General features: G+C 44.3%; 1 protein-coding gene across 9 annotated transcripts in view; it reads left to right on the top strand.

The window, feature by feature from the left end:
• LOC110260784 (uncharacterized) overlaps window positions 1-23,913 on the top strand; it is a 566,816-nt gene that overhangs the window by 504,464 nt on the left and 38,439 nt on the right. The window contains exon 7 of one of the 9 annotated variants that reach the window (XR_014804186.1): window positions 21,339-21,456. The exons of the other annotated variants lie outside the window; for them this stretch is intronic. The gene's annotated coding sequence lies outside the window, so the exon portion shown is untranslated. The remainder of the gene's footprint in view (window positions 1-21,338; window positions 21,457-23,913) is intronic. 9 annotated transcript variants of the gene reach the window in all.

The following is a 23,913-nucleotide window of genomic DNA, read 5'->3' as shown; positions in this document are numbered from 1 at the left end:
TACCCTCCTCGAACCCCATACCTGATCCTGCGTGATAATAGGTTTTTCAGCCTCTGTACCTGCCTAGATTCTGTCCCCTCAGCCTGAAATTCAGTTGCCTCCCTGCTGCCCCTCCCCAAGTCCCCCATCTCCTCAGGCCACCTTCTCGGTGAAATTAATCCATCCTTTACGACGCAGCCCAAATAAATGCCACACCTCTCAGGCAGGCTTTGCGGCCCGGGGCTCTCCGGTCTGCTCTTGCCCCCCCCCCCGCCCCGGCAACCTTAGGAATGTGCCAGTCCCCCTGCTCCCCTGACTTCCGCCAGATCTTCCCCTGACTGACTCCTAGTAAGCCCTAGCTCTAAACGTCACCTCCTCAGAGCACCGTCCCTGGACAGCCTGAACATCAGGTCCCCTCTCCGTTTTTCCTTCCCTCTCTATGGTTCCTGTATTTATAAGTGGTTCATGTTTATTGTTTGTCTTTCTCCACGAGAAAGGATGCTCCAGGCACGGGGGGTCCAGGTCTCTTCACTGCAGTTTCCCTGGCACCTAAAACACAAAACGCAGCCTAATGCGTTGTCAGGGCTGATGACTGCTGCTGAATGAATGATTCTGGAACATCCTGCAAGTGCTTGCAGGTTCTACCATCGGTGTCGAGTTCTAGACTCTCTCCCTTTCTCTGTCTCTCCTCTTTGTATTCTGCTGCTTTTTCAGAGCCTAATCGGGGACCTGGCACACATTCGGAGGGTCTCAGATGTTGAATTGTCTTAGGTTGTTTGGGCTTCTGTAACAGAGCATCATAGCATGGGTGACCTATACCAAGGGAAATTTATTTCTTGCAGTTCTAGAGGCTGGGAAGTCCAAGATCAAAGTACTGGCAGATTGGTGTCTGATAAAGACCCGCTTTCTGGTTCTCATCTTCTCCATGTCCTCACATGGGGGAAGGGCCCTCTTTTATAAGGGCACTAATCTCATTCACAACGACTCTGTCTTCATGACCTAATCACCTCCCAAAGGCCCTGTTTCCTAAGACCATCAGCTTGAAGGTTAGGATTTCAACACAGGAATGTTGGGGGAAACCAAACATTCAGACAATAGCAATGATAAAGGAATGAATGAATATGTTGTAAGAATCTTTCTAATTGCAGTAAAAATTCTGTCTTATCTGGTATGAAGCATTAGTAAGTGGATGGAGAAAGGAGATACTCTGATATCCCTGGAAAAGTTTCCCAGAGAGTACCTCTTGCTGTGCCCATGTTTGGGGCAGAATGATATTCAAAATATTTAACCACTATTCTGGTGACGTCCACCCATGAGTTCTGATGTCAGCGCCATACTGGAGAAGGTCACTGGAGTAGGTATTAACCCTTCAGTGGCTGGATTCTAGAATGTTCTGGGGCACCAGGAAAGTGGCTGGATCATAAGGGATCATGTGGGAAGCTTATAGCAGCTGCTCAGACTGTTGAAATACGTTAACAACCACTGCGTCACTCTCCTGACTCTTGGCTGAATCACAGCCCTGCCTGGTGCCCCTGGAAGACAGTGGCCCTTCCTGAGCGTGTTCACAGACACCACCTTGGGGGCTCAGCCCTGAAGGATGCACACCACCAAGCAGGCAAGGCAGTGTGAGCACGCCCGGTCCTTAGGGTTCAAGGGAGTGTGCTGGGGACGAGGGTGTCTGCTGCACGAGGGGCCCCTGATATACTAGGGGTGTCTGCTGTACCAGGCGCTCTGGAAGGCCAAAGAGCGAAAGCAGCAAAGGAGTCCCGAGCTGACAGCAGTCCTCAGTGGCTTGCAGCTCAGAGCCTGTTTGGTCTGTACCTAGAGGAGAGAATGAGCTGGACCTCTGATGCACAGTCCCGGGCCACCACCACACTCCCAGGGTCACCGGGAGCCCGGACAGCCCCTGGGTAAGGCTGGCTTTGGAGGCCTGGGAGGAGAAAGGGCTTACCCAGCTACTGAGTGGCAGAGCTCTGTCTAGAATCCAAGCCCCGGATCTAATCCAAGGACCTCTCTCCTGTCCACCCAGAGCTCAGAGATAGGAGCAAGGGCTTGGCCACCAGCCAGCCCTTAGTTGGCCTCCCAGTTCTGCTGAGCCACGTGTCACTTCATGTGCTCTTTCTTCTCTCTGAGCCTCAGTTTCTCTCCATGAAATGGGAGCAGCTGCATCTGCTTCACATAATGCTTGGAAAGCACTTCGCTCCTGGCTCATTGTAAAGACTCAGCAAATGTTCCTCGTCCCTCATACGCCTGCTTTTATTATCTCCTGCCTGACTTGGGAATATTTTGGTTGGCGAGCTCCAGATTTGCGTACTGAATGCTGAATTTATTGGGTGAGAGCTCAGACCCAAGCCTTTGCTTCTCGATCCTGCCTACCCTTTTCCCACTCCAGGCCGCTCTAGCTCTGCCAGTGAACTTCCGAAAGGACGGCTCGCCTGACCAGGGTGGTCCACGGGTTCCCAGAGTTAGCAGATCTAGAACCTAGTGCTCAGAGAAAGGGCTGCTGCTTTTAGCAATTTCCTGATAAACTCAGAGGCTCACCAGAAAAAAAACCTCTCTGCCAGTCTTATGGATGGATGATCCTATCAGCAGTCGGAGGGCTCCCCCCCCCACCCCTGTCGCTTTGGTGACGCACAAGATGAAAAATGCCGTTGAACTGTGGCAGTTCTGAAGCTGCTGTGTCAGAGAGGGTCACTCTGAACCTAATTATAATCATTCTACCCAACTATCGCCAAGATGGGCCTCTGGTTGGGATCCTAGACACTGTGGTGCCAGGAGCTGTAAACACTGTTGATCAAGCCCCGGGACCAGCTGCTTCCTCAGCCTTGTTTCTTTAACCTGAAAGTGAAAAAGGAAAAAAGGTGTTGAGTTGCCTAAAGGCATTTGCTTACTGGATTTTAGTTAACTCACAGCTTTACCATCATCCACACCAGGCAAGTCCTTTCTGAATCAGCCTGCAAGAAGGAACAAGAATCGATTTTCTCCACTGATTTTCCATGTGTGTGTGCACTCGGCTTTCAGGGGTCTCCGAACCCCCCCCCCCCCCGCTGTGTCAGTACCCGAGGTCCTTGGAGAGGGGTTCTAGAGTTCACGGAAAACGTTGGCATTTTTTGGATCCCACCTAAGGAGAAGGTGAAGGTGGAGTTCTTTGGTTTTCCTCATTTCTGGCAAGGGCCAGCCCTGCCTGCTGGGGAGGATCTAGGGGGACGGATGGTTTGTGAGCGAGGTGAGGAGGAGGGAGGGCCGAGGCCAGGTGGCAGGAGGCTCAGCCGGAGGGCAAGGGCTCTCAGGCAAGGCTGACCAGAGCCCTTGGCTGGGGACGGCAAGCGGTGTGAGCACAGGGTTCGCCCTTGGCCTGAGAAAACCCTCACAGGGGCCTAAACAGAACTTTGTAACTTAAAAATCTTCAGCAGTAATGACTTCCAGCTGTGTGGCCGAGCAAATTCCCAAGCCCAAGTGTTTCCCTAGAAAGAAAGAATTGTGTCTGCCCCTGCCTCCTCAACCCCTTCATCCCAGAGGGAGACACATCCCGAACCAGACACATCTCTGGTCCCTTGGAGGTGGACTGGGCCGGGCAGCTTTGGTGGCCTTTTAAGGTGAGTGTGGAGCAAGTTCCTGGGGGCGCCCTCAGCCCACTCAGCTCCCTACAGCCATCCTCTCCATTGGCTGGTAACCTGGAGTCCTGCCCGTTGCCTATTTTTGTAAATAGGGTTGTATTTGGACAAAGCCCCACCCATTTGCTTCTATACCGTCTGTGGCTGCTTTCCTGCTGCATTGGAGTTGAGGAGCTGTGACAAAGAGACTGTGGACTCTAAGTTAGGTTCCTGGACCCAATCCCAATGCACGTATGCGTGTGCATGTGTGTGTTATGTGTGTGTGTGTAGGCTTCCCCACACCAACAAGCAATTCTCAGACACTGTCCGCCTAGATACAGAATCTGATATCATAGGTAAAGAGTTCAGTGCCACAAGACCACCCTCCACTTCAGACACCTGTCCAGGTGACAAGTTGGAGGGCCTCACAGCCCCCTTGAATCAGGAGGCCACTTGCAAGTTCACATTGTTACCTATACCTCTACTTTTGACTGAAGGGCTGTAAGTCAGAGGTTCCCATGACCGTGACACCCTCCTTGGGTTCGATTAATTTGCTGGAACGAATGGCTCACAGAACTCCGGAAACCCATTTATTCACTAGATCACCAGTTGATTACAAGGGATATATATATATTTTTATATATTTGGTAGCACATCTTTTCTTTTTTTTCTTCTTCTGATTGCCTGCTAATACCAAAGGGTACAAATCAGCAGCCAGATGGAGAGATACATAGGGCAACATCCTGAATAAAGGAACTTCTGTCTTCGTGGAGTTTGCTCCCCTGCCCGCCCAGCAGAACGTGGAAGCTCTCCAGACTCCCCCGTTTGGGAGCTTTATGGGGGCTTCCTTACATAGACACGGTTGATCAATTCATTGGCCTTAGGTCCAGTCTCCAGCTCCTCTCTGCCCCCCAGAAATCAGGAGGTGGGACTGAAAGTTCCAGTCCTTTATTCAGGTTGGTTCCCTTGGCAACCAGCCTCCGTGCTAGGTACGTGGCAAAAGTTACCTTCATTAACATAAACCCAGTTGTAGCGGAAAGGGCTAGTTATGAATAACAAGACACCCATTTTACCTTTATGGTTCTGAAGCATTTTCACGAACTGAGGACAAGAGGCCAAACTTTGTAACAAAAAATGCTCCCATTGCTCTTCTGGCTCAGGAAATTCCAAGTGTTTTGGGACCTGTAGGCCCAGAACTGTGATTGAGGACCACATATACTGTATATAAGTATTTCTTAAACATCATGATGTTGCACCTGCGAAGCCTAAAATATTTACCACCTGGTCCTTTACCAAAAAACATCTCCTTTATTAAATATAACGTAAGGTTAATGAGGCTTGCCTATCTATATCAGTATCAGAGCTTTGGTCTTGTTTCCCTATTGAATGAGGTGAACAGCACATGTCTTCAGAGATCATAGAATGCAATCCATTTTATTTATTTATTTATTATTATTATTATTTTTTGTCTTTTGTCTTTTAAGGGCCACACCCACAGCATATGGAGGTTTCCCAGGCTAGGGGTCCAATCGGAGCTGTAGCCACCGGCCTATGCCAGAGCCACAGCAACACCAGATCCGAGCCTCGTCTGCGATCTACACCACAGCTCACGGCAACGCCAGCTCCTTAACTCACTGAGCAAGGCCAGGGATCGAACCCTCATGGTTCCCAGTCGGGTTCGTTACTGCTTCGCCATGAATGCGTTTCCAAATTCAATCCATGTTAGATAAGGAACTGATGTTCCCAAAGTGAAGGGACATGTTCAGGGTCGAGTGATGGTAGAGTTGGGGTTAGTATTGAGTTCTCCTCTCCATCTCCCTGACTCCCAGGCGAGTACCCTTCCTGCCACGTGGGCTGCCTTCCAACAAGGGAGCTAATCCACACAGCAAATATACCAGAGAGATAGCTCTTTGCTCTCCATGATCAGTGGCAAAATGACCACCTTCGACTGGTTTTCAGAGGGATATTTTAAGATCTTTCTGCTATGTTTTGCATGTGAATACGCTAGTGTTTGCTAAAATATCTTGTACCTTGTGCGTGGAATGATCTGGTGTTTTAACGGTTGAGTATTTTTATCTGATGGTTGAACAATTCTTGAGCCCAGCATAGAGCCAAACAAACAAACAAACAAACAAAAAACCAAAAACCAAAATATAACAAAACTGTTCTCTATTCATTTGCTCAAACCCTATGAACAGTGGCAAGAACTTGCATCGTAATTTTAATGGGCTGTTACGGTTGTAACATACACAGGATAAACTAATTTTCAGCTAAGTTTTAATTTAATTTTTCTCTAATATTCTCTCAAGGATAAATTTTAACTCTGACCAAAAAAGAACTGAGAGAGCAAGTAATAGGTTTTTTGAAATTTATGCATTCCTTCCAGCTTTTTTGGAACTTAATACAATAACCCAATAGAGTAAACTCACAATTAACTAGAATCAATCTAAACCAGAGCCCTCAAATAACTGAAATTTAATTTTTGGGTCACCCTTCCCATCACTCAACATTTAGGGGAAAAAAGCTTCATAGCAACAAAACAAGAGTTGGAACTTTAGTTTAAAAGTTGACAAAGCAACTTCTGGAAAATGTCTCTGGAATCAGAACAGACATGGAATTGGGAAGATAAATAGTTTCCTGGGGTCCCCACAGTTTGTTGGGTATGTGCCTCTGGCCAGTGGATTCTGAGAAACAGCCAGAAGGAAAAGGTGAAGTCACCAGCTGGAGCTACAGAAGCGATAAGGCTCAGGTTCTTAAAACCAGCCCTGAGTCAGAAGGCTGCCCTTACCTCACATCCATGGGTCTCTCCATCCTCGCGTCTCACCACCTCTAATCCCAATGCTGAGTAATTGCCGCATTCGGTTCTCCTAAAACACCCAGCCGGTCTCTCTCGAATGTGACCTCAGTAGCTGGATTCTCTGGGCTCACGTGCTAGGTCTGTTCTTTGTTAGCTGTGTAACCTTGAGCAAGTTATCTGATCTCTCTGTGCCTTTGTTTCCTCATCTACTAAATGGGAATAACAACAGTGGTTGCCTAATAGGGTTGTTCAGAGGCTCTGTGAGCTAATGCATGGCAGGTGTTGAGGACACAGCCTATGACCTCTAGGGACTTGCACATGCTGTTCCTTCAGTCTGGAACATCTTCATGCCACTTGGGTAGGAAAGTGACTTTCACTGACTCTCCTCACCTTGTCTATTCCCATACGAGGCTAGGTTGCATTTCCTGCCTCTGGGTTTCCATAAAGCCTACACTACTATAGAGTATTTTGTCTGCTTGTCTGATTCTCCATTAGACGGAGTTCTCCAGAGTAGGAATTTGGTCTTAGGCCCCTCAGTGTCAGGCACAGTGTCCAGCACAGACTCTTTCCCAAGAGCCTAGCTTTTAAATGAATGCATGATTGAATGAACTATGAATAACTCAGTAAGGACACACATGAAAAGCTAATTTCTTTCTCATATCTTCCGTCTATCTGGAACCTAGTTTGTGTCCATGTCAACCACTCACGCTCCAGCTTCGAGTGAATGAGAGAAAAAAAAAAAAAAAAAGTCCCTTTCTCAAGTAATACCACTTCTAGCTCTCAGAAAATTGTCAGAATTCACTGATTTGGGGGGGAACAAGATATTTTACTGTTCTCTTCCAGAAAGTTTTCATGCCGAATGTATACGTCCACAGTGCCTAATCATGGGACCGGTCCCACCTGGGGTTGTGCAGTGTCCAACGTACACGAAGGTGGCGACCCTGACTGTGCTTCCTAAGGCAGGAAGCCAAACCGATATATTTAGGAAGGAGTGTTTAGCCACCTCTAATACTCAGAAATCAGACCATCCTGTGAGCCAGCCACTTGCTCTTCTTCTTAGATGGGTATTTTTTTGTGAAAGACGGCAAGTCTGTCTGATGCCACATAGGGACCCACCACGGCCTTAGTCCTTTTACCCAGTTCATCCATCCTCCTTAGTCATCATTTTTCTGAAACTTCTGTGAGCTTTTCCTCCCAGCCGTGACAGATGCAGTTTTAAAAGGCATAAACCGAAAGCCAAGAGACTTAGGTTTTGTTTCCATCTCTACAGCTGTCCTCAGTTGGGTGGTCCTGGGCAGATCTCTTAACTGATGTGAGTCTCAGTTCCCTCTTTAGAAAATAAATCATAAAATGGTTCAGAGACCACAAGGCTCCCTGCAAAGGTAAAGTGCTATCTCATCATCAGCAGCAGCATCATTAATACCTGTGATTGTTGCTAAACAATAATAATAGCATTATTTAGTAATAATAAGAATAACAGTACTACTAATAAATCTAGTCTGAATGCCACGCTTTAAGTTGATTTAAATATTTCACAAATCAGGTGGAAGTGCACATTCATTCAGTGTTAACAGGGATTTGATTATCTGATAGTGATCCTCATCTTAGGACAGAGAGCATTAGCCTAAAAAGAAGTGATGTTTGAAACATACTCATCAGTGAGAAGGAGATGAGGAACATGTGATGCCCCCCATACCGGAAGAGTTTGAAGTGGGGAAGTAGGAAAGCATGAGATGCTTCAAAAGAAGTGGGGAACCTTGTCCTCTCTTGTGTCAAAACCTTGTCTCAAAGTTGGCACAAGGATTGCTCTGAACACGGGATTCAGAGCCCCAGGGTGGTTTCCAATGAGTAACTCACAGTGATACCATGTACTGTAATTTACACACTTGTTATGAACCAAACACTATAGTGACCCCATTGGCCTCAAATAGTCAGGTCTAACTCTGGTTAAGGAAGGGAGGGTCAGGTGGGACTTGTCTAGACAGAACTTTTCTCTTTAAGATAGAAAGTTTCAGATTGTAGTGAAACTGTGGTGGGGTTTGGGATAGTGTTGCAATCTTATAATTAAGATGCTTTGATGTCAAGATATTGGAATGTCAGGACTGAGAACACAGATAATGCAGCCCAACAGCATTCCCCCTGGAGATGAGGAAACTGAGGTAACTTGTCCAAAGCCAAGCATCAAAGCAATGTAAGAGGCAAAATTCCAAGTTCCCCTGAAGCTACAAGTATCAACAAGACAGGTTTCTCCAAATTCCTACACCACAAGGCAGTACCAATAAATGTTCCTGATGGCCGTCTGCAGGCTCCACCAATGGAAGCTTTCTGGAAGCTAATAGCGATTTGTTCCACCACAGGTCCCGAGGGCCACCAATTTCCCCGAGATTTGTCACTACACACATGTAGTACGGTATTATAAAGTGACATGCATGGGGGGAGGTGCAGAAAAACAAAGGCAATGGACATGATGTATGATATTGGAAACACTCCTGTGTCATGGTCTCTAGAACGGCTGCCATGGCTGGGACCAGGTACAAAATTCCAAAATTCCAGTGCTGGCCCTCTTGCCCATACCTCATCCTCACTTGTTATTTGGGAGAAGCACATACCACTGATCAGATGTCCCCTCTACTATGTAGGTTTGCACCTGCGCATATAAACAGCTCATCCCACTGCTAAATATGATTTATCATTTGCCAGTGAGGTAGACTGGCAGGTGTGGAAGGTGGAAGAGAGATGGAAGCCATCATTTTCTTCTGGAAGGATCAGCATGTGATACTAAGCACAGGAGGTTTTGTAGTGGTCTCCTGATAACTTACCTGACTCGGGTCTATGGAAGGAACTGGTTTCCAAGCTCTGGACAGTTTCAAAAGTTCTATGGCTATTAGAAGCACAGCTTAAAAGCTAGTGAGAGTCCTCCTGACTCTTGCCCTTTTAGCTTTTCCAATTTTGGCAGGGGAGGGTGTGCTTTTTAGGGCCACACCTGCGGCATATGAAAGTTCCCAGGCTAGGGTTTGAATCAGAGCTGCTGCTGCCAGCCTACACCACAGCCATAGCAATGCAGGATCTGAGCCTTGTCTGCAACCTACACCGCTACTCATAGCAACGCCGGATCCTTAACCCACTGAGCAAGGCCAGGGATCGAGCCCGCAACCTCATGGTTCCTAGTCAGATTCTTAATCCTCTGAGCCACAACAGGAACTGCCTCCATTTGTTTTGTAAGTATTTATTTCCCTGTGTTAAACCCCTTTTGTTTGACAAACCTAAGGTGATTTTATTTTCTTGGCTGAATTCTGCCTGTTAAAATGAGCCTATCACTCTCCCTTGCATGATTTTGGAAAAATGACTTGCACATTCTGGGCTTCAGACTCCACTCTATAAGATGGCTGAGTCTCCTTTTAGGGTTAATGTCAGTGAAACTCCGTGAAACTTCAAGTTCTCTTTCATGGGTTTGTGAACATGCAGGGAGGAGGAAGGAGGGGGAGTGTGTCTTTTAAGAATGTATATACATCCTATAGCTGAGGGCCGGGTCCTCTGAGCAGCCGCAGAGTTTCTCTGGATGCTCAGGTGTGTCCAGGTGCGCTCTACATGCATGGGTTTGATGGCTGCTGCTTCGTTCTGATCTCGCCTGTAAAGAATAGTGGCTGCATTGTAAGTATCTTACAAAAGCAGAATCCCAAGAAAAGCTTGGGTATCTGCCTGTGTATCTATCTGCCATATTTAGGCAGAGACTTATCTGCCCCTTTCCCCACCAAGTCTCAACTTCCTCTCTCCTCTTCCAGCCTGAATAAGAGAGGCATCCATTGTATTTGGACATTATCCCATTCAAGCTTTTCTTTAGAAAGTCAGGTCCCTCTAGGAGGGTATTTGTGGTGGATGTAACCAACCCATTTCAGCCTTTGCGTCAAGGTGGCCACTGCGGTCAGTAGCCTACCTGCCTTCCTTCAGCTTTACGGCTTCAGTGTGGCCCCAGTAACTTCTGCCTGTAGACACTGGCACTGCTTTGTCTGAGTGCACTCTCCAAAGCCAAGGAAGGCTGGTCTGCTCACATTCAAGGAAGCCTGGAAGGGCCAGAGAATAAACACCTCTCAGCCAGCAGCCAACAAGATAGTGAGTAAATGCCACACCCTCTTGCTTCCGAGGAGGATAATTTGTAGTGAAGTGACATGTTTCCTGCACCGTTTTTCAGAGTTTTCACATAGGACTAAAGTCCAGTTGTCCATGGTGGTAACGTGCTTGATAATGCATCCTTCACTGGCTGTGTTTTCTTCCAGCCTCTCCTGCCAAAGAAACCACCTGAACTTGAATCCTTGCCTCAGGCTCTGCTTCTGAGGGAACTCAACTGAGGCACCTTGTTTCCTAAATGCCTTGCTTTATGCCAGCTGGTTCTACCCAGGGGACTGAGACAGCAGCCGTTTTCCTAGGTAGACAGGGAGACTATATTCTGGAGTTAGCGCTGAAGGGCAGCCTGTGTCGGGGCAAGATCAAGCAGCATGGAAGCCCTGAGGGACCAAGGAGGAGCCAGTAAGAGCAGGAAGCGGGTTGAAGAACATGGAAGACTCCTTCAGGGTCCTCACCTGGAAAGCTCGGGCAGGTGATGAGGGCTCACAAGTGTCTGTAGTCTTCGTATCTTCATTTTCTTGGGTCCTGGCCCCGGGGATCCAGTGCTTGTGTTGGGCGAGGGACTGTGCTTGGTACTAGAATAGAAAGATGAATAGGGCACAGCCCCTGCCTTTAAGATGCTTCTGGTCAAAATGCTGTCAAAGGAAGCCCCTGCTAGAACCAAGGATACCTCCCATTCAGACGCGCTTGGCTGGATCCTTTGTAAAAAGGTCTTTACTTGGCTCTGGAAGAGGTGGGCTGCACACTATTTTGCTCATTCAAGACAAACAAGCAATAATGTAATGGCAGGAAGCCTCATAAAATGGTTATTTCTATTCCCGGACTGCTCCGGGATTCCATCTAATTTATAAACATTGTTTTATGAAAAATTGAGATCATTCTTGGAAGTGACCAGAGAGAGTGACCTTTGCTTGTTTTGGTGCAGTGTTTGTGTGTGAGTGTGTGCATGGCTGTTGTTGCTAGGGAGGCGGTGGCCAGCCTGGGGTAATGGCTGTCTTTCCGCTCTGCATGTTCCCTTAGTCAGGGAGAGTGTAACGGGCACCCCCTCCACACCCAGTTCTCCCCAGAAAGAAGGCAGTGGAGGCAGCAGCCCATCTGAGTGCCTGGGAGAGGCTGACCTCTCACAGCACAGTGAAGGCAGATTCCATCGGTACCTCCAGATGCTTCAGACCCAGATGTCTTTGGGCACCGGCTTTGGCTGGTTTCTGGGAGATTGTTCATCGAACCGTTTTGGGGAGTCAGGCGTCCATCTCTAGGGATTTACCAATACCAAGCTCTGTCTCCAGGGATTTACATCACATTCTGTAACTGGGAGCTGGGAGAAGCTGAGGGTAGTGTGCTTTATGGGGGAGGGACTCCGGTGAAGGGTTTAGGACCTGCTAATCCCAGGGACAATTAAGCTTAGGGAGGAAGAGCACTGAAGGAGCATCACCTTCCAGCTCTGGCACTTAACTGGCTGTGTGGCCGGGGACTCATCGCTTAACCTCTCTGAACCTCAGTTTTCTTAAATGTTGGTAGGAATACCTGCCTCGTACTTTATGAACGAATTCAGCAAATGTTTATAAGGCGTGTAAATTACACGGCAGCTTCTGCCAGATACTCGGTTAGGTGTGGACTGTCCCTTCTCAGATGTCTGCCTCTGGATCATCCCCCCCGCTTCAGGTTTCCACTCAAATGTCACCTCAGTCAAGAAGGCTTGCTTTCCTCCCCCTGCTCCAGAAAAAAAAAAAGCAGTCTCTCCTCTCTTTTATTTCCTACGCCCTCCCTATTTCCCTTTTCTTCACAGCACTCATCACTACCAGAAATTCTATCACAGGTACCTTCTTGTTAACTAGCTTGTTTTTATTTTCTGTCTCCCCTAACGAGAACCTATGTGCCATGTAGGCAAAGACTGCTCTGTTCATTGTTGTATCCCCCGTACCCACAACAACGCCAACCACACAGCGGTGGCTCAACACATGCTAGTTAAATCAGCAGCGATTATGCACTATTATCTCTCCAGGTAGATACCCCAGAATGTGTATTCTGGACTGACTCATTAGTGGGGCAGCCCAGATTAAATCTAAATGTTCAGAAAAAATCCCCCCCCCCCAAATTTGCCAATTTCGTTAGGCTGGTAATTAGAAGAATGCCTCTTTTCCCTTAACAGCCACAAATGTCATGGTTTTTCTGTAGTGTCATTCTAGCTCCTTCTTCCCAGCAGTCTGCCACCACAGTTTGTTTTAGCCCTGAGGCTGTTTTGGAAGGCAGTCTTTGGACTCTGAGATCATTTTCTTTTTCTTTTTATGGACCAGTGGCACTACAGAGGGGAAGCTTCCTGCAGCTACTCCTCTGAAAGCCTTTGCAGGAGTTTGCCGCGGGCTCCACAGCTCCCTGGGGGCTTTGCTGGAGCATCACATCCATGAGGTAATGGATGTGACCCTCTCACAAAGCCAGAGCACATACGAGCTAATTCAGAGAGCAAATTTCGAGAAAGGGTGATGTAATTGGCCCCAGGGGTCCCCGGGTGGAGCCTTGTGGAGAGGACAGCCATTTCACTGGTCTGGCATGGTCTAGCGATGAGTTAGACAAGAGTTGACTGGTAGGAAGACAGAGGCACAAGCAGCAGTGAAAGGTCAGTGTCGAGGGAGGCCCAGCACTAAGGCCACTGAGGCTTCCTAGAGGGGCTGTGCTGAACCAGAGGTTACAATAAGAAAATGGAAATCCAGAGAGGTGAAGCAGCTTACCCAAGGTCACACAGCTTATTCATGGCAGCATTGGAATTAAATATTTGTTTGCCCTGTTCCGAGCTAGACTGCCAGCAAATTGAAGTCAAGGACTGTGTCTGACTTGCTCATCATGGATTCCTCAGCACCTAGGACAGTGCCTGGTACGCAGCATATTTGGAACATGCCATGCAACGGTACGTTCACTGTTTTGAGCTGATGTGTTTAGGGACAAAAAAAAGTCAAGCAGGTTGAGAGACCGAAAGGGTGAGTGGCTTATCCCTGAGCCATCCAGCATTTTCATCTGTGCCCCCAGCTCCTTTCCGTCGCAGTCGTCCCTTGGTGTTTTTACCAGCAGGTGCAAGGTTCTTCTTCCAAGAGAGCTTTGAAGTGCTTGATCTAATGTCACAGTTGAGGAAAAAAACCTAAGCATCATCGTTTCTCCATTTTAGGGTTGTTTTAAAAAGTCGGCAGTACACCACCAGGTTGACTAAGTCCAGGTTATCAACTCATTGGAAGCATATTGGCTCAGTGAACTGCCCAGATCCGGTTAGCTAAATAGCTGTGTTCCTGGAAATATAAAGTGGTAGGAAGCATCGTGTGGGACAAAATGCAGATTCCTGGGTTTGAACCTTATGAATGTGCATTTTAGCAAATGTCCCAATGACTCAGATGTGGATGATGTTGGATGAAAAAGCCTTCATGCAGGACTCAAGAGATGAACGTCCTAGTTGGGGACATGCCTCTAGGTGCTATGGGAACTTGTCCAATTCCCTCGGTCTCCGTAGACATGACTCTCTTGTCTGGACAACAAGCATATAATTCAAGGCTTGCAAATGGGCAACTTGGTGAATCAGTATGACAGTCATAAAGGTTAGGCATTGCCATTTCCCCCCACCCCTGAGTTGTAGGTTTTCTTACTCTTTTATGCCTATCAAATCTAGTGAGCATGTTAAAAATGAACCACAATCCACATAAATGCAACCTAAATTAGCTACAGAATAGTTAAACTGAAGTTTTTTGGTTGGTATGTTACACTTTGCAGGCATCTAATTAAATTTTTATTTTATTTTATTTTATTTTATTTTATTTTATTTTATTTTTGTCTTTTTAGGGCTGCACCTGCGGCATATGGAAGTTCCCAAGCTAGGGGTCCAATTGGAGCTGCAGCTGCTGCAAGGCCTACACCACAGCCACAGCAACACCAGATCCAAGCAGCATCTGCGACCTACTCCATAGCTACCTACAACGCTGGATCCTTAACCCACTGAGCAAAGCCAGGGATTGAACCCGCAACCTCAGGGTTCCTAGTTGGATTCGTTAACCACTGAGCCATGACGGGAACTCCCCAACAGAGTATTTTAACAGGCAACAAAACTAGCCAGGAGCTACCTTGAGCGGAATAAGAGTAGTAAGTCTCAGAGGTCCTAGGCACTGTCTGTGTTATACTTTGGTATTGCCTGTCTAGCCCTGGCGTTGTTACGCACTATCTTTCAGGAGAAAATTTTTAAGATGACCCAACTCTTATTATTTTATAAATTGTAACTTCCCTGCCTTATGAAGCATAGGTCTTGTACATCAAATTGGCTAGTATATCTGAGGTGTACAGTTGGCTCTGGTCTATCGCTTATCCATTTGTGATACAGAACATATATTTGGCTAAATCCAAGCCTTAACTTCTCTATTCACTTGCTTAAAAATGCCAGGGCAATTGACGTATAGAGTGACAAGTTCTCTAAGCCTGCATTCAGAACCATCAAAAAATTGTACAAAGAATAGAAGTTCGCATTGTCGTTCAGCAGGTTAAGGACCCAGCATAGTCTCTGTGAGGATGCAGGTTCGATCCCTGGCCTCACTCAGTGGGTTAAGGATCTAGCATTGCTGCAAGCTGTGGCATAGGTGGCAGGTGTGGCTCAGATCCTGCATGGCTGCAGCTGTGGCGTAGGCCAGCAGCTGCAGCTCCAATTCATCCTCTGGCCTGGAAACTTTCATAGGCTTCAGGAGTAGCCATAAAAAGAAAAGGAAAAAAAAAAATTCATGATGATTTTAGAAACTCTCGTCACAACATATAAAGCCAATATGTATAAATCAATGAAGAGAGAGAGAAGAATGAAAGAAAAGGAGGAAGGAAGGGAAGAGAGAGAGTAAAGGAAGGAGGAAGGAGGGAGGGAGAGAAGGAAGGAAGGAGGAAAGGAAGGACACAAAGAAAAGAAAGAAATGGGATATGTTCACCCAGTTGAGATCTTCTGAGATGTGTCATTTACTCCTGGGAAGGGATTATCACTTGAAAAGTCGGGAAAAAGAGGACACACATTTTGTAAATAGATTCTCACCTTGTGGTTTCCTCCCACACGGATACTAGAGTTAATCGTACATGTCTAAGGAGTTCTAGGCACCTTAGTTTCTGAAATATCTGGTCAGTTCTCTGACAGAGATTTCTCACTGATAAAGCTTAATGACACCACCAAGCCTCGCCGAGCTAGGATCTAAGTTCCAGGAAAGCAGGAACCATTTCTCTCTGGTTTGGTACTGCATCTTCAGGATCTTGCCAAAGATAGGCTTGCATATAAGTATTTATCCAACGAATGAACTCCAGTAGCTTTTGCAAATTTATGCTACTACCACGTGGCAACAAAGAATATTGAGTGTATGCCTCCTAGAAAAATCTGAAAATAAACATTACCATGAGAGACAGGTGTGGGATGACTAAAATCAGGTTAGCATTTGTTCGGGGGTCCAGAAAGAAATAATGAAAAAAGTACTGATTATTCAGGTTAATTTTTGGTTATGCCATTATATAATTTGTATGTGACTATCACTGCTCATCCTTTAGGCACGAGCTGTGCCACACTATGCCAATTCCACTTCAGTAGCTGCCTGGTACTTGTGCAGATGTTGAACTTGTCCATCAGCATAGAAGGCTGTGTTGGATAGTATTGCTATAGGGAATGTCTTTTGTTTCTATCAAAAAATCTGATGGCCCCATATTTTATTGGAGCAGGTTTAATTATCTGTATCTCAGTTTCTATTTCAAATACCAATGTGGAAGAATGTTTGGAGCCATGATTAATGTATGGCTAGCTGAAATGTTGTCTAATAAAGTGAGCTTTGTAGTATATCAACATATATTATACTTGTTAGAAGCAAAAGGTGAGTTTTTAATAATTCAAAATTGGAGAGTTCCCTTCGTGGCTCAGCAGTTAATGAACCTGACTAGGATCCAGGAGGGTGTGGGTTCGATCCCTGGCCTCACTCAGTGGGTTAAGGGTCTGGCATTGCCGTGAGCTGTGGTGTAGGTGGCAGACGTAGCTCAGATCCCAAGTTGCTGTGGCTGTGGCTGTGGCGTAGGCCGGCAGCTGTAGCTCTGATTAGCTCTGATTTGACCCCTAGCCTGGGAACTTCCGTATGTCTCAGGTGCTGCCCTGAAAAGCAAAAAAAAATTCAAAACTGATTTCTACAAATCCGATAAATCTAACTTTAACATAAAGCTGCAGTATAGATGGTCGTAAATAAAATATCCCATATAATAAAACATTGTTTTGGTTTGACAGTTTATATCCAGTATATTTGATGTTTTCATTGCAGCTATTAGAACTAAGAAAAAGATAGTCTATTTATGAAAGTAGACAATCTATTTATTCAACCACCGTATTAAAATATAAGCAAAAGAACAACTAGTATTTTTAGGACAACCTTAGAAAAGAATTTAAAGTTGTACCTCAAAGTAGAAATAGATATGCTGTATCTCTCACCAATAGTCTTATTCTTTAATTTTTTTTAACCTTTTAAAACCCAGTCTCAATTCTACCTTTTTCTATTTTCACACCACTGGCAGGTTGCCATCCTTTAGAAAAGCATTTCCAAAAAAGAGTACACATATCACTTTAGATGGGACACAGACAATTATTTGTTTTTAAATTTACATATTAGAAAAAAATATAATTATTCCTTCAAAACCATAAATTCTCAGACATTAAGCTTTTTCCAAAAAATAATTCATACAAAAGTGTAAGAAAATGTATGGACAATACTGGCTAAATAATGGTAGTGGTATCCTCATGGGAAGAAAAATCATGCACTTAGTATATATGTAAATGACCAAGATTTAGAAAATACTGCTTAAACTAACCACCAGTCCTATCTGGTAGATCATCTAAGTATTGGAAGATGGGTTGACTAAAAGAAAAACAGCACAGCCTAAGAGCTGTGGGTTTCATTTTTATTGAGAACAATAGCCTGGGAGACAGCCTCTCAGTAGCTCCGAGAGGACTGTCCCCAAGAGATTGGAGGAGAAACCAGAATATATATGATTTTTAGCTAGGGAATACATGCAGTCAGGCACACATCTGGGTAAAAGATTCCTGCTACTCACGAAGAACAGGGGTCTCGGTGAATGATTTTCGAGTGTTTCTGTGTATGAGAAGATGTAAGACTCTGAGTTCATCAAGATTCTTCCTGGGATACACATCTTTCTCTCTAAGGGGACTCTTTCACCAAAGCACAGAGTGCCTCATCCCTTTTTTTTTGCCTGAATTCCCTTCCAGGTATACTCTCGGCCTGCGACTGCAGTGGCTAATAACTTAATCTTTGCACAACAGGATGATGGGACACATTTTACAGTTCTCCCTTTTGGTCATACATTCAGCCAAGGTTTTGAAGGCGTTTCACGACCAGTTCGTCCCACGGTGCTAGGAAGGCTAATTGCTAAGTCAAACAAGGTTTGCAGTGAGTGACCTCTCAATGCGCCTTGACTGAGCGGGGCCATGTTGACAGCAGCCATAAAAGTCTCAGGACCACTTGTCTTACTAGTCTGTTATGGTCCAGGAAATGATTCTCCTTTGCTCCTTCTTCCAGTATTTAGAGTTACACTATTATAATCATTTTAATCTTATATAGAACTATATATTTGGCTAACCATTTTGAGTCGCTTAGTCATTATTTTTGTTGGAGACTCAGTTACACATTAGGTAATACAAGAAACAACAATCTTATAAAAACAGGCAGAATACAAGTAATATAGCTAGTAACATTAGTGAGGTCATAAGTAAGAATTTAAGCCAAGAACTTCCATTAGATGTGGTCCAGTATCTCCCCAGTTGTCTGATCCAGTATGTTCTGTACCAACTGCTATTTTAAGGGTAATGATATATTGGCATTTTTTTCATAAGGCATTCAGCCTAATTTCCCAGTGTTATTAGCTTGATTATCTTTAGTATTATTTAATTGTTCCCACCACAAGGGGACCTTTAAACTTAAATAACCCATATAAATCCATCCCATAACTAAAGGAGAGTCCCTCATAGTAAGTAGGTGGTTATGGTTATGGTATGAAATTTAGCTCATTGCTCTGATTGAGCTTGAGTTAGGGAAACTTGTAGGGAAAATTTATGTTATAGCCAGAGTCAGAGCAAGTATACTTGATTGGCCAAGTAAGGGGATCCCATCTAGAATATCAATAGTGGCCCAAACAGAACTGTAACTTATTTCTTCTAAAATTTTTCTAAGAATTACCTAATTGGAACATTGGAGAGGAAAAATCTAAAATCTACCAAGGTAAACAGAAGTACTAGATGTAGGTAATTGACCACTGACCCAACAATTGGATTAATTTTTAGGCGCTGCATAAGATTGTGCCCATGATAGAAAAACATTTGATTCATATGCAAAAAGTCCAGGAATTCAAGAAAATACTGTAAATAATCCTATGGTTCAAGTCCAGCATCTTGGGATAGCTGTCTACTTCTGGCATAGTTGTCATTTCTCCTCTGTTTGAGCATTGTTTTGAGGTGCATTTGAGGTCAGCAGCCCTCTCTATGGAGCAGTTCAGTGCATGGTCCCTTTTTAAGTGAGATGTATAAATCCAAGAATTAGTTTCCTTCAGGGTTTTTATTTTGTTTTGTTACATGTGAGCTACTTAAGAGTACCTGGTGGGGGCCCTTCCGTCTAGGTTGGAGAAAGTCACTTAAATAATGTCTTTTCCGGAGTTCCTGTCATGGCTCAGTGGTTAACCAATCTGATTAGGAACCATGAGGTTGTGGGTTCAATTCCTGGCCTTTCTCAGTGGGTTAAGGATCCAGCGTTGCCATGACCTGTGGTGTAGATCGCAGACGCGGCTCGGGCCCCGTGTTGCTGTGGCTGTGGCATAGGCCGGCGGCTGCAGCTCTGAACCTCCATATGCCGTGGGAGCAGCCCCAAAATAAATAAATAATGTCTTTTCTATTATATATATTCTCCTGGTTGTAGGTCATGGGGCATCCAATCTTCATCCAAATTTACATTATTTTTAAAAAATGTAGATAAGCTTCAAAAACAAGCTTAGAATGTCCTTTCACTAATTCAGTTTACAATAATGCAGCACAGTTACACGGAGCACTTAGGAAGTGAGTCTTAAGCAATAAATACCAAAACTCAAAGACAATTAAAAGACAATTAACATTAGAAATTAATATACACTGAAACATTTTTTTCTCTAAAATTAACCCTCATTTGTACCAGATATAGCCACATTAATTTGTTTGCAAAATAGGTCTGGTTTCAATAAACTTGGTCTGATTATTTACATAAGTATAATTTATCATGTAGGTTCTTTTAAATTGGCTTTGCTGTAACTTTTCATATGGAATGTCAGATTGAACTTTAGAAGGCCTTTCAAGGCCAGGAAAGCCACTCTGGGTACTTGCCATCAGATTTTGCCTGCAATACCTACAAATTTGGGTGAACAAACTCATCCTCTCATCTTGAGGTCCCCCAAATATCTTAAACTTTTTGCATTTGACAAGAAGTGACCTTCCTTACTCACCTTGTAAGGCTGCTTGGAACCCTAAGTAAGATACCAGATTGTTTTTCCAAGGGGCTTTATGGCTCCAAAAGTCCACCTTAGTTCTTTAAAGATGTTTGGTCATATTTGATTTCATGTATATTTGCAAATATACCATCCTAATCAAAGCCATGGTAATATAACCAATGTTTTCAGTGTTTTTCTGAGAACATATTCTTATTGAACTTATGCAAATAACTATATTGCTATCAAAATAAGAATGCTCACTAAAAGTCTCCAATTTTGGAGGGATGAGATATGAAAAGATAAATGTTTCCATTATACTTATAAAGATCTAATTTACCAAATTGTCATAAGCTAAAATTAGCTTAAGGAGAAAGATTTCTTTATATCTGGAAAACAAAGATTAAAAGGCAGTAATATTTCAGACAGAAAGTCATAAAAATTATCATTCGGTCCTATGCAACTCATTCTTGTTGCTCTTCTGTTAGCAGTTTTGCGAATCTGTAACGTTCCCATTAAAATTCTATAATTTCTCACCCAATTCAATGGTATAATCTGAAAGTTATCAGAGACCTGTACTTGTTACAAAAAACTTTCTAAGATTCTTCTAGAAGATGAGGCATTTTATTAAAATAATAACTCCCTATAAATGACAAAAGACTTTCTCAGTGTCTTTCAACTGGTAAGTCAGGTACCTCTTTATCTGCTACAGAATAAGATTTAGGCTTACCAACCAAGATGGGAGATCTGAGAACAGGAGAGACTTACCCAGTCATGTGGACTTGCTGAGGAGGCAGGTGGGCATAAGGGACCCTTGCTGGTACCATGGCTCCAGATCCTCCGACAGTTCAGGATGAGAGAGGTCTGCTCTGGGTCCCTTTATGGTCACCAAAAACTGTCCACTGAAAGAAAAATGCACAACATAAGAGTTGTGGGTTTTGGCTTTATTCAGGACCTTACTGTGGATTATAGCCTGGAAAATAGCTCCTCAGTAATTCTGGGGGAACTGCCCCCTAGAGGCAAGGGAAGAAGCCAGTATATATAGGATTTTCCCTTGGGAATACAGGCAGTCAGGCACATATCTTCGTAAAAAATTACTGCTAGTCACAAGGAACAGATATCTCAGTTAATGTTTTTAGTGCTTTTCTGTATATGGGAAGATGCAAAAATCTAGGATCATTGAATTCGTCCTGAGATGTACATCAGCTGTCTAATGGGTCCTGTTTTTCCAAAGCACAGAGTGCCTCATCCTGTTTTTTGTCCTGAATCCCTTTCAGGGTGCACTATGGGCCAGTAACCGTTGTAGCTAATGACTTGATCCTTATAAAATTGGATGGTGAGCAACTTTTTTTATTTCACAGATGTTTTAACTTGATTCTAAAAAGGCCTTCTGTTGGTCAGAAATACCACTCTTCTTCCAGCCCTAATTCTCCAACATTATTTAGAATCTCAGTTTTATTTTTGGATTCTCATGAAGAGGTGAGCATTTCCTCATTTTGCCAGAACATTCCACACTGTATTTATCCTATAAATAGGAAACTATATTTAGCTTCCCTGCTGAACTCTGTAGCTTCCTAGTTTTACCTCTATACTTTTTTTTTTCCCCTTCCCGAGAAAAATCAGTTCTGACTGGTAGTTGACATACTTTAAATGCATACTTTAGTCTTGCTTTAGTAGCCTTAGCTTTGAGAACAGACATTAACGTGACAGGAGCCTTCTCATCAAATTGGCATTCAACTGAATGCTAACCATTCAATGACTTTATAATAGGCCCATGGATTTGTATTGAAATTAAATTTTAAAAAGGGATGGCATTTTGTCATCCCATTATGGAAGTACTTCTCACAGTGTGTCCTATTAAACACTAGTCCTCTTTGTCGACCCTAGAAAAGAATTCCAAACCCAGACAAATTTAGGAAATTGCGAGTATTGAATTCCTCCTCTTGAAGTCTCACCTTGCAGACATTATAGGAGGATGGTCACATGTGCAGCTTCTGTAGCTACATGGCCTGTGTTTGAAACTCAGCTACCACTTAGAAGCTCTGTGCCTCTTTGTTCATTTGTAAAGTGGAGAATTGCATCGGTGCCCACTCCTGGGTGGTGGGGAGGATTAACCAGGTCAGTGTAGGTAAAGCATGCACTGCACGTGCCAGGCACACTGTGAGCATGCCCGAGTGTTCATTTTGTACCACAAAACCTGTTAAAGTTTCTGAAAGGTCTTTCAGGCAAGACACCTTTTAGCTTTGCTTAAATCAGTTACCTAACCTTATTTGAAAGGGTGTGGAACCCTGTCTTCAAATACAATTCTTCAGAGTAAATATTTATTGGGTCAGTCATTTGGGAAACACTGCTTGAAAGGCTTATGTTTGAAAGCCAGGAGCCCAGAAAGCCAGTTGTCTGCTTTAAGGTGCTTTTCTACATAAGGATATGCTGCCCCCAGGCGGACAGAAAGGTTTGGGCCAAAAACTTGGAATCTAAAGAGCCAGGCTTGCCACAGGTGCTGTTAAGAGGAAGTGAAACACACAAACAAATGGTTTTCCGGTTAGGACATATTTTAAAATAATTTGGGGAAGAGCTCTTTATTAAAATACTAATATAAAAATAGATATTACCAGGCAGAGGGATGACTAGGAAGTGAGGCTCTAAGTTGCCTCCTGTGAAAAGACATTGTCTTTTCATTGTTATATAACCCGATTGGAGCACGCCAGCCAGGTACAACATAGGTGATCAACAGACACTTGCAGAACAAATGACTGGCTGTATGCTTTTTCTCAAGGAGGGGAGAAAATCCAACTTAGTTGTGTCTCTTCAATCTGATCTTTAGGGAACTCAAGCAACTGCGGCAGATAGAAAATTCCAGATAAAATGGCTTAGAATCCTTTCCCTGAGATAATTCACTACTGACCAAGAAAGGAAAGTAAGCTAATAGCATTTGCACAAAGGTATCAACTAGAACTAAAATTCCAAGGTGCTAAACAGTTAAGCAGCAAATTTAATTTACCAGAATAGCCAACTCTATAGAAATTACAACCCAGAGAGGGTTCTCGTTGTGGCTCAGCAAGTTAAGCATCAGATATAACGTCCTTGAGGATGTGGGCTTGATCCCTGGCTCGCTCAGTGAGTTAAGGATCTGGTGTTACCGCAAGCCTTGTTATAAATGTGGCGTAAGCTGCAGGTGCAGCTCTGATTCGACCCCTAGCCCAGGAACTGCCTGTCCTTTTTCAGTTTCTTTACACCTTTTTCCCACCCTATCTAGTGTATCCAGTCCCAGGACGAAACTCTTCCCAATTTGAGTGTCTCCTCTGTTTCTTGCTAGAACCTGATGGATACCAGGGATCTACCATGGAATCCATCAGGCAATTACTTAGCCTCTCTGGTCTATAGTTTCCTCAGCTGGAAGCTTGGACCAGTGTGCTTCACAGAGTTGTGGTGGGGCTTAAATGTGTTCAATGGGTTGGCACATAAAAACCTCAATAAAATTAGGCTATTATTATTATTTTGTTTTTACAGTGAAGTGTGTGTGTGTGATTTAAAATGTTACCTAAGAATTTTCACATACGCCCTTTTCAAAATTAGGAAAAATTCATGTGTGGCCAAGTGTCCCCACTTGGGGCAGGGCAAAGTGGGATCACAGTGGCTCTGGTGCCCTGCCCAGTTGTAGGTAAGTAGCAGATTCTCAGTGGTTATGCCTTGATTCATTTTAAAATCTTAGAGATGGGCTGTGAGCAGCTCTTCTGCCCACTGATGACCTCTACTGCTGAACTTCATGAGAGTGGGTCTTCAGAAGAGCACCCACAGCAGACACTGCCCCTTCTTCTCCGTGGAGCCACACGACCTGCTGGCCATCCTACAGGATAAAAAACATTCCCATGAGGAAAAGACTGCTCTTTCCCGGGAGCGTTATGGAGCCAGGAATACTGTCTGAGTGGCTCGCTT

The sequence above is a fragment of the Sus scrofa genome, chromosome 5 (genome assembly GCF_054392235.1).
Source record: "Sus scrofa isolate SSC_HxYL_T2T_F1_AM1 chromosome 5, Sscrofa_HxYL_maternal_Yorkshire_Landrace_v2.0, whole genome shotgun sequence".
NCBI classification, from domain to species: domain Eukaryota; kingdom Metazoa; phylum Chordata; class Mammalia; order Artiodactyla; family Suidae; genus Sus; species Sus scrofa.
This window is presented reverse-complemented; position numbering and strand designations above follow the sequence as displayed.